Genomic DNA, 10,449 nt, shown 5'->3' with positions numbered 1-10,449 from the left:
ATGGGGAGATGGAGATGATGGAGATGGAGATGATGGAGATGGAGATGATGGAGATGGAGATGATGGAGATGGAGATGATGGAGATGGAGATGATGGAGATGGAGATGATGGAGATGGAGATGATGGAGATGGAGATGATAGAGATGGAGATGATGGAGATGGAGATGATGGAGATGGAGATGATGGAGATGGAGATGATGGAGATGGAGATGATGGAGATGGAGATGATGGAGATGGAGATGATGGAGATAGAGATGATGGAGATGGAGATGATGGAGATGGAGATGATGGAGAAGATGGAGATGGAGATGATGGAGATGGAGATGATGGAGATGGAGATGATGGAGATGGAGATGATGGAGATGGAGATGATGGAGATGGAGATGATGGAGATGGAGATGATGGAGATGGAGATGATGGAGATGGAGATGATGGAGATAGAGATGATGGAGATGGAGATGATGGAGATGGAGATGATGGAGATGGAGATGATGGAGATGGAGATGATGGAGATGGAGATGATGGAGATGGAGATGATGGAGATGGAGATGATGGAGATGGAGATGATGGAGATGGAGATGATAGAGATGGAGATAGAGATGATGGAGATGGAGATGATGGAGATGGAGATGATGGAGATGGAGATGATGGAGATGATGGAGATGGAGATGATGGAGATGGAGATGATGGAGATGGAGATGATGGAGATGGAGATGGAGATGATGGAGATGATGGAGATGGAGATGATGGAGATGGAGATGGAGATGATGGAGATGGAGATGATGGAGATGGAGATGATGGAGATGGAGATGATGGAGATGGAGATGATGGAGATGGAGATGATGGAGATGGAGATGATGGAGATGGAGATGATGGAGATGGAGATGATGGAGATGGAGATGATGGAGATGGAGATGATGGAGATGGAGATGATGGAGATGGAGATGATGGAGATGGAGATGATGGAGATGGAGATGATGGAGATGGAGATGATGGAGATGGAGATGATGGAGATGGAGATGATGGAGATGGAGATGATGGAGATGGAGATGATGGAGATGGAGATGATGGAGATGATGGAGATGGAGATGATGGAGATGGAGATGATGGAGATGGAGATGATGGAGATGGAGATGATGGAGATGGAGATGATGGAGATGGAGATGTTGGAGATGGAGATGATGGAGATGGAGATGATGGTGATGAAGATGATGGAGATGGAAATGATGGAGATGGAGATGATGGAGATGGAGATGGTGAAGATGGACATGATGGAGATAAAGATTATGGATATGTAAATGATGGAGTTGGAGATGATGGAGATGGAGATGATAGAGATGGAGATGTGGGAGATGGAGATAATGGAGATGGAGATGTTGGAGCTGGAGATAATGAAATTGGAGATGATGGAGATGGGGATGATGGAGATGATGGAGATGATCGAAATAGAGTTGATAGATATGGAGATGATGGAGATGATGGAGATAGAAATGATGGAGATGGAGATGATGGAGATGGAGATGATAAAGATGATGAAGATGGAGATGATGGAGAAGGAGATGATGGAGATGGAGATGATGGAGATGATGGAGATGGAGATAATGGAGATGGAGATAATGGAGATGGAGATGATGGAGATGAAGATGATGGAGATGGAGATGGAGATGGAGATGTTGGAGATGGAAATGATAGAGATGGAGAGGATGGAGATGAAAATGATGGAGATGGAGATGATGGACAGGGAGATGATGGAGATAATGGAGATAGAAATGATTAAGATGGAAATGATAGATATGATGGAGATGGAGATGATGGAGATGGACATGATGGAGATGGAGATGATGGAGATGGAGATGATGGAGATGGAGATAATAGAGATGGAGATGATGGAGATAGAGATGATAGAGATGAAAATGATGGAAATGGAGATGGAGGATGAGATGATGGAAATGGAGATGATAGAAATGGAGATGATGGAGATAGAGATGTAGGAGATAGAGATGTTGGAGATGGAGATGATGGAGATAGAGATTATGGATATGGAGATGATGGAGATGGAGATGATGGAGATGAAGATGATGGATATGGAGATGATGGAGATGATGGAGATGGATATGATGAAGATGGAAATGATGGAGATGGAGATGATGGAGATGGAGATGATGGAGATGAAGATAATGGAGATAGAGATAATGGAAATGGAGATGATGGAGATGGAGATGATGGCGATGGAGATGATGGAGATGGAGATGATGGAGATGGAGATGATGAGGATGGACATGATGGAGATAAAGATTATGGAGGTGGAGATGATGGAGATGAACGTGATGGAGATGGAGATGATGGAGATGGAGATGATGGAGATGATGGAGATGATGGAGATGGAGATGATGAAAATGGAGATGATGGAGATAATGGAGATAGAAATGATGGAGATGGAGATGATAGAGATGATGGAGATAGAGATGATGGAGATAGACATGATGCAGATGAAGATGATGGATATGGAGATGATGGAGATGATGGAGATGGATATGATGAAGATGGAAATGATGGAGATGGAGATGATGGAGATGATGGAGATGGAGATAATGGAGATGTAGATAATGGAAATGGAGATGATGGAGATGGAGATGATGGAGATGGAGATGATGGTGATGGAGATGATGGAGATGGAGATGATAAAGATGGACATGATGGAGATAAAGATTATGGAGATGGAGATGATGGAGATGATGGAGATGAAGATGATGGAGTTGGAGATGATGGAGATAGAGATGATGGAGATGATGGAGATGATGGAGATGATGGAGATGGAGATGATGGAGATGGAGATGATGAATATGGAGATGATGGAGATAATGGAAATAGAAATGATGGAGATGGAGATGATAGAGATGATGGAGATGGAGATGATGGAGATAGACATGATGGAGATGCAGATGATGGAGATGAAGATGATGGAGATAGAGATGATGGAGATGAAGATGATGGATATGGAGATGATGGAGATGATGAAGATGGAGATGATAGAGAAAAGAAACCAAGTGTTTCTACTACTACACTACTTCTCTGGTATATTGTTATCTAGTTTACGAATTAATTTAATTTTTATAATAAAATTTTAATTCGAAATATAAATTTTTTTTTTAAAGCTACCAAAAAATTTCTTTTTTTTAGCATTGTTAATTTTTAAATTATTTTAATGTTTCTTTTATTTTAGTATAATGCTATATTGTAAAAAATTAATAAAATTACTTTTCGATGTGAATATGACCACAAGCCAAAAGTTTCCCCATCTTTCCTGAATTTGATGAAGCAAGTCTCTTAAATGTGTAAAAGTGGGAGCCACTCCTGATGCTTTCTTGTTAATAAAAATAACAACTTTAAGTTGGATAAAATCATAATCTGGTTTAAGGTCTTCTACACGACTAACAATATTCTAAAAAATTTTATAATTTAAATTTTGTTAATATACAAAATAAAAGCTAAAAAATTCAAATTATTTTTTTCAAATTTTTATTTCAATAAATATTAAATTATTGTTTTCTAGGTGAATATCCCATCTCCTTCAATGTTATTTTAAACTAAATGTAATACAACTAAAGATTTAAATACAACAACATTTAAAGGTAGTCTAAAATCAGATACATATGTTAATCAATGCATTGCAATTGGTAATCTTTATATAATGAAGCTTAGTGAATGAATAACATATATGTAAAACGCCAAATGTAGAGTGGCCTATAAACTAGTATTTATAAATACATTTAACAAAAAAACATTATTTTTTATGAATATACTCTTACTATAAATTTTAAGAAATTTTTTTTTAAATTTTTCACTAAACCTTACCTGTTGGTCTGTCAATACATTTTCCAATAATTTTTGATTACTGAATAATTGCTTCTCAAGAACTTGAGATTGATCCTTTTTGAGGACTTAAATTTTTTCATGCAAAGCTCGTAATTTGTCAAAAAGAAAACAAGTTTTTCTTTCCTCTGCCAAAGCTAAAATTAAAAGATTAAATAAATAACAGAAATGCTTATGAAATATTTCCTTATACATTTTTAATCAGCATTATCGTAATATTGTATATTTTCCACTTTTTTCATAATGAACAGAGCAATATGCAGCCTTAATAGGTGGATTGACATTTTCCTTGGTCTGAGTTGCAAAGTAACTTCAACTTGGGTTGATTGATCTTTAAGATCAGTGTCTGTTTTCGTTAGATTGACAAACAGCTCACTTTTGGCACTCAGGTTTTGGTGTAAATTCTAAAAAAAATAATTTATTTTTTTAAACTATAAGCAAACTTTTTTCTTTCTATTTTAATTTTTGTTTGACTTTTTTTTTCTATTTTAAAAAAAGTGTCAAAATTTTTTAAAAAATGAACTGAAATTTTGGATTTGACTCAACAAAGTTGACTTAACAAAGTTAGTTTTGACTCAACAAAGTTAGTGAACTGTAATTTTGGTTTTGACTCAACAAAGTTAGTGTTGTTCATAATAAAGTGCTACAGCATGGATGCAGTAGGAATCTAACTTCATTGAGTTATGCCTACTGCATGTCACTGGCCTAACTGTATCATATAATATCCTTAGTTTACTTAAAAAAAATTACCTCTCACTCATTTTGTTGTTCAAGTAATTTAGAATATTCAGTTTCGTTAACATCCTGATTATTTAGTTTTTAGCCTTATTTGCTTGATACAAGTTAAGTTTTACTGTCTTTAATCTGGAATTAAACAAAATAATTAAAAATGCAAATACAAAAAATTAAATATTATTTTTTTATAGGGAAAAATTTAAAATGATAAAAAACAATCAAAATAATAAAAATATTAAAAATTTAATAAAAAATTTAACACCAAAAATTGTTAAAATAAAAATATTAAATTTAAGTAAATTGTAATTTTACATAAACAAAAAAATAAATATGTTTTTAATTTAAAATACTTGGGTAAATTAAAAAACTTTTACTAAAATATTAAGTTTAGTTAAATTACTACAAATTTAAAATAAAATATAAATAAAATTTACAGCAAAAATTTTTTAATTCAAAAATTAAAAAAATTGTATTTTTTACAAATGAAAAAAAATAAAATTGTTTATTTTAAATACTCACTTTTCCAGGTAAACATGACTTATGTTCCACGTGTTATTGCACCTTTCCACAACAAGGTCAAGTTAAGAGGTCAAATGTGCAGTAGTGGTCGTGGAAGGTAAATTGTTCAACAAAGCACAAAATTCTTTGCTGAGTTGGTTGTAGTGGGGTTCAAGGTGTTGAAGTTGCTCAATTGAACTCTGAGATAATTTAAAAATAAAAAAATAATATAAATAAAAATTATTTTTTTAATTGAAAAGACTAATTTAAAATTTTATTGAATGTGTATTTAAAATTTAGTAAATAAATTTAGAATTTCGTAAAAAAAAAATTAAAGAAGTGGTTCGGTCGCAAAGTTTCTTTTTTAATTAAGTTAAAATTTTTCCAACTAACACGAGAATATCATTATTTTAAAAATTGGTCAAGTAGTTTTTGAGATATCGGGATTTAAAAGTAAAAGGGGAAGTCCCAATGCTCGCGAGTCACGTGACGCACAACGTCATCGTCAAACACTTACAAGAAACAGACAGGTTAACAGAATGTTTCTGAAGCAAAGTTTACCTGTTAGAACAGTAAGTTTTGCTTAAAACCTTATATATCCGACAATTTTGTTGGGTCTCATATAAGAATAGTTCTTATAATCACTAAACGTCACATGGGTTAACACACATAAAGTATATTATACATCAATAAACTATAAACTAAATACTCTGGTTAACATCTTTTATTTATTTTTTTATTAATAATTTCAAACAATTTTTAATATAACGTACAATATACGTAAGCACTTGTACCCCTGGCAACAATTATTAGTGTTTGCTGCCTTTCTTAACTTTAGTTTGTGCTTTACACTTGTTAAAATATAACCTGAATAATTGTTATAGTATAACCTAAATAAAAGTATATTTTGTCTATATAGGCTATATACGCTAATTTGACAATATATTAGTTAACAACAATGAAGTGATTTTATTTTAAACAAAACTAAGACTGTGTTAACGGTAAACTTTGCTTTAATAAGACTTAGTTGACCTGTCTGTTTCTTGCAAGAATTTTTAAGCGTTTTTGGCTCGTAAACTTTCAAAATTAACAAGTTTGTTTTCTGCAAAAAAAAATTAAAAAGAGTACAACAAACGGCTGAAAGAGGACAAAATAGGGTCATTTTCCTATGTCTGCCAGCATATGATCTTACGACGATGACGTCGTGCGTCACGTGACTCGCAAGCGTTGGGACTTTCTCTATTACTTTTAAATCCCGATATCTCAAAAACTACTTGACCAATTTTTAAAATAATGATATCCTCGTGCAAGTTGCGAAAATTCCAGCATAATTAAAAAAGAAACTCTACGACCGAACCATCTCTTTAAGTAAAAAAATAAATATTTAATAAAATTATTAAAAAAATTAGGACAAATCCTACTTGGTGTTGTTCCAATAATTCTTCCACTTCTTTATCATTATCAGGTATTTGAGTTTGAATCCTCAGTACTACAGCTTGGTTTACGTCATTCAGTTTATGAAGTAAAACATTAAGACGTGAGATATAGGTTTGGCAATTCTCTTCAGTGTCATTTTCTACAAAATTTCGGGAAAATATTTTTTAGACTTGTTGAAATTAAACATTTGTCTAAATTAAAAATAAAAAAATGTTGTCATAATGTTTTATATTTATGTATTTAAAAAACAAAAATAACTTAAATATTATTACAATACCAAACATAGTTAAATAACTAAATTTTAAAAATTTGGCAAAAATAGATTGTTACCATTTAAACAGTAATAAATATAAAAATTTTAAAACAAATTTAGAACTCTATAAGTTACAAAAAAAATTTAAACTTTTAAAAATATATTATTAAAAAACTTTTTAAATCACCAAAACAATAATTTTCAAAATTATTTAAAATTACAAAAAAATTAAAATTGTATAAAAATAACTTTTAAAACATTTTAAATTACAAAAAAGTCTAAAACCAACTAAAAATTAGTTTTTAAAACCTTTTAAAACTTTAGTTTAATAACAATTTATAACTCTTACGTTTTTGTAGTTCAAGAAGAAAGTTAATTGCATGTTGTCAAAAAAGTTTAATGTCTTGTCTTGCTTTGTAGAGATGTTGTTTATCCGAATATTTACCTAGTTTGCACATTGTTAAAATTGTTTTTATGTTTGAAAAAAAAAATGGTGTTTATTGTTTGTAAGTATTGCAATAGCAATGAACATGTTAAATTAAACCATAATTTTTGTACACAATGGGGTTTGCTGTTAAATAAAGAAGAGATGGCTATAATATATTATTTTTTTAAAGGATATACATATGATGTTATAACCAACTTTCTGTACAAGCATCATGGCATAAAATTAAGCACGAGAACTTTAAAGTCAAGACTATCAGTTTATAATTTGTCACGCCGCTCTTTGTTAAATGAAAATAAATTAAAAAATTTAATCAAAGAAAAAATTTATGGGTCTGGCTGCCTAATGCGTTACAGAATGATGGATTTCTTTAAAATTGGGTGTCATAACCACTAGAAAAAGTGTAGAAATTGCTCTTCGAGAATTTAATCCTGAAGGATCTTCATTAAGACGGGCAAAAAAATTAAAAAGAAGATCATACTGTGTTCCAGGACCCAATTACTGCTGGCATGTAGATGGGTATGATAAGCTGAAGCCATATGGATTTTGTATTCATGGATGTATTGACGGGTATAGTCGCAAAATTCTTTGGCTTGAAGTTTTAAGATCAAATTATAATCCTTCAACAATTGCAAACTGTTTTTAACATACGTGAAAAATAAAAGTGGCTGCCCCAAAAGAGTAAGAAGCGATTGCGGGACCGAAAATGGAATATTAGCATCTGCACAATGCTTTTTTATTGATTCTACTGAAGGACATATTTATGGGACATCTCCTCATAATCAACGTAATAAATCTTGGTGGTCCACATTGCGAAAATCTGTAACAACATGGTGGATGAATTTCTTTAAAGATTTGATTAATCATTACACTCCAGGAAGTAACATGCAGAGTGAATGTTTATGGTTCAGTTTTGCAAATGTTTTACAAAAGGATTTAAATAAATTTAAAGAAAATTGGAACACACACTATAATATATTAGAAAATCAAGATTTGATACAGTTTGTGGCCGTCCTAATAAAATATACAACTTTCCTGAATATAGAAACACCTACGATTTTTTAATACTCATTGATTAACAACAATGCGAATATGTTAGACAAAATTTCTTACAAAATTCTAATCAAGAAAGTGCTTTTCAGGATTACTTTACGTATGTTATGGAAGAAACCGGCTTAGCATGTCCGCAAAACTCGCATGAGTCGTTATTGCTGTACCTTAAACTGTGTGGATATGCTCTTTGTTACTGACTAAAATAAGTGTTATTTTAGAAGGTTCAAACATGCCAAACACAAGCAAATTTGCTATTTCAAGTTCTGTGTAATAAGTAGTTAGTAAGTAGCCTATTAAATTATAAAAAATTTTTTGGGGTATTTAGAAGGTAAGGAAAGGGATTTGAATTAAAATTACCTCTTGTTGCATGTGAAGTAAGTTTGTATTATTTAGCAGTGCCCTTATATATATAAATATTTTTTGTAATCATTTGCTATTTTAATTTGTAATCATTTGGCATTTTTTTAAATTATTTTAGTGTTTGTAGTACTACTTTAGTTTCTATTGTATAACATTCATTTTTTTTAAATATGAAAATCAATAAAACGAAATTGATTGTTATCAAATTAAAAATTTTATTTGCAGTATTTAAATCAATCCAAACCCAATTTCCCATTGAACAACTTTTTCAAATGAACTTTCCATATTACTAGCAGAGCTTATAAGTGTGGGCAATCTTAGTGTCATGTGCTAACCGTTGGTAAACACTAGCAACTCGTGCCATTTGCAGTTTTTTTGCAATCATTTACAAATACAACCGTTAAATCATAAGGCGAACCAAGCGCAGGCTTAGTAGGCAATCCACATATAAATTTCATGATAGTAGACAGTTTTATTTCAGCCTTTTCTGTAATAAAGTTGTACATCAAAATATTTTATAAAAAGTTAATGTTTACACGAAAAAAAAACATATTTTCATTATCTACCCATAAATTTTAAAACTTACTGTCATAATATTTTAAAATTTACCGTCATAATATGAAGCTTCAAGAAAATCTAGGAAACTTTTGTATGTCTGAATTTTTCGGGTTTTGTAATTGCTTCCTTCTTCTGAAAATTGAGGTTTGAGAAGGTTGCTAATCGTATCAAAATCCCAATGAAACAATTCAAAAGGACAAAACACTGGTTCAAACAATGCCACATTAGCACATAGTGCAGACCTCATATTGTAACATTTCATTCCCTTTGAAATATTATTCAGTGCATTTAGGAACGGTTCAACCCTTTTTTTGATAAATAAACTTCTATTGAATAAATCGTTGAATATGCTTAAATGACATAAAAAATGTTCATATATAGGCTATAAATTAATAATTAAAAATACTTTAAAAAACATTTATTAAAACAACAATTTACCTGAATATATAAATTGGAAAACAATGAATCACTTTTAAGTTCATCCGGAACAGTTTCAGTAGCACCATCAATTCCATTTAGTAAGTATTTGTAAACCCATGGGGATAAAAAGCCGGGTCCACACCCTCCATTGCATAGGCTTGCAACAAATAAATGACCAATTACCTGTACAGTGCCATCAACAACACTTACAATTCCACAACACGGTTCTAAACCCTTTTTTTCATCTCCACTAAAATACTGCGACTTAATGTCATTAATGGCTTCTGTACATAACCAATATATATAATTTATCATGAGAACCCACATTATTATTTAAATAAATAAATATAACAAAAACTAATGTTACTCTAAAATATCTACATTGATTAAACATAAATTAAGTTAAATTTAAACCTGCATAGAAGTCACGAGAAACGCCACCAGTGTCAACTCGACTTTCTCCAATAAAGGTAAATCTATACGCCATATTCTGTTTCTTTTTATTCCAGGTTTTGTCAAAAAATCTTTAAAAGCCCATCCTCTTCTAACATTGATGTTAAGAAAATCATCATTTTAAGACACATTTACTTTTTGAATTTCTTCTAGAATAGATTTTACGATATTATCAGCATTTTTTGGTAATACTGATGTTGTACTGATACCATGGTCAATACTGCCTTCAGTTTCAACATCTTCACATAAGTCAATTGTGGAGCTACTATTTCCACAATAATAAACTGGGTCTCAACTTTGGCCACACTCACTGGCATGAACCTCAATAATGCTCCGCAAAAACCTTTGATTGCATATTGGGCAC

The 10,449-nt window shown here is 31.8% G+C and overlaps 1 pseudogene; it reads left to right on the top strand.

Moving 5' to 3' along the window:
• Positions 1–5,141: 5,141 nt before the first annotated feature.
• Positions 5,142–8,320, top strand: LOC145760175 (uncharacterized; annotated as a pseudogene).
• The last annotated feature ends 2,129 nt before the right edge of the window (positions 8,321–10,449 follow it).

Source organism: Corella eumyota, chromosome 7 (assembly GCF_963082875.1).
Source record: "Corella eumyota chromosome 7, kaCorEumy4.1, whole genome shotgun sequence".
NCBI lineage: Eukaryota > Metazoa > Chordata > Ascidiacea > Phlebobranchia > Corellidae > Corella > Corella eumyota.
Note: the sequence above shows the minus strand (reverse complement) of the source record. Positions and strands in the feature narration are given on the sequence as shown.